This window comes from Mustela nigripes, unplaced genomic scaffold (assembly GCF_022355385.1).
Source record: "Mustela nigripes isolate SB6536 unplaced genomic scaffold, MUSNIG.SB6536 HiC_scaffold_76, whole genome shotgun sequence".
Taxonomy (NCBI): Eukaryota; Metazoa; Chordata; class Mammalia; order Carnivora; family Mustelidae; genus Mustela; species Mustela nigripes.
This window is the reverse complement of record NW_026739491.1, coordinates 3,969,506-3,970,241: the sequence shown is the minus strand read 5'-3', so window position 1 is coordinate 3,970,241 and position 736 is coordinate 3,969,506.

Here is a 736-nt window from a genome sequence, read left to right as displayed (position 1 = left end):
TACCCCAAAGATACAGATGTAGTGAAAAGAAGGGCCATCTGTACCCCAATGTTTATAGTAGCAATGGCCATGGTCACCAAACTGTGGAAAGAACCAAGATGCCCTTCAACGTACGAATGGATAAGGAAGATGTGGTCCATATACACTATGGAGTATTATACCTCCATCAGAAAGAACGAATACCCAACTTTTGTAGCAACATGGACAGGACTGGAAGAGATTGTGCTGAGTGAAATAAGTCAAGCAGAGAGAGTCAATTATCATATGGTTTCACTTATTTGTGGAGCATAACAAAATGCATGGAGGACATGGGGAGTTAAAGAGGAGAAGGCAGTTGGGGTAAATTGGAAGGGAAGGTGAACCATGAGAGACTATGGACTCTGAAAAACAATCTGTGGGGTTTGAAGTGGCAGTGGAGTGGGAGGTCAGGGTACCAGGTGGTTGGTATTATAGAGGGCACGGATTGCATGGAGCACTGGGTGTGGTGAAAAATAATGAATACTGTTATGCTGAAAATAAATTAATTAATTAAAAAAATCTTTTTAAAAAAAGCCACCTCTCTCAAGAAATGTCTGTGGATAAATTTTTTCAGTGAATCAGCATTTAGTCAAGGCACTGAAATTTAGCATTTGGTGATGCCTAAACTCTCATCATTAGATTTTTGCCTCTGTCCTCATTCTACCACAGATTGAAGGGTACTAATGTATTCTGGTTTGTGAAATAATCCATGTCTAGG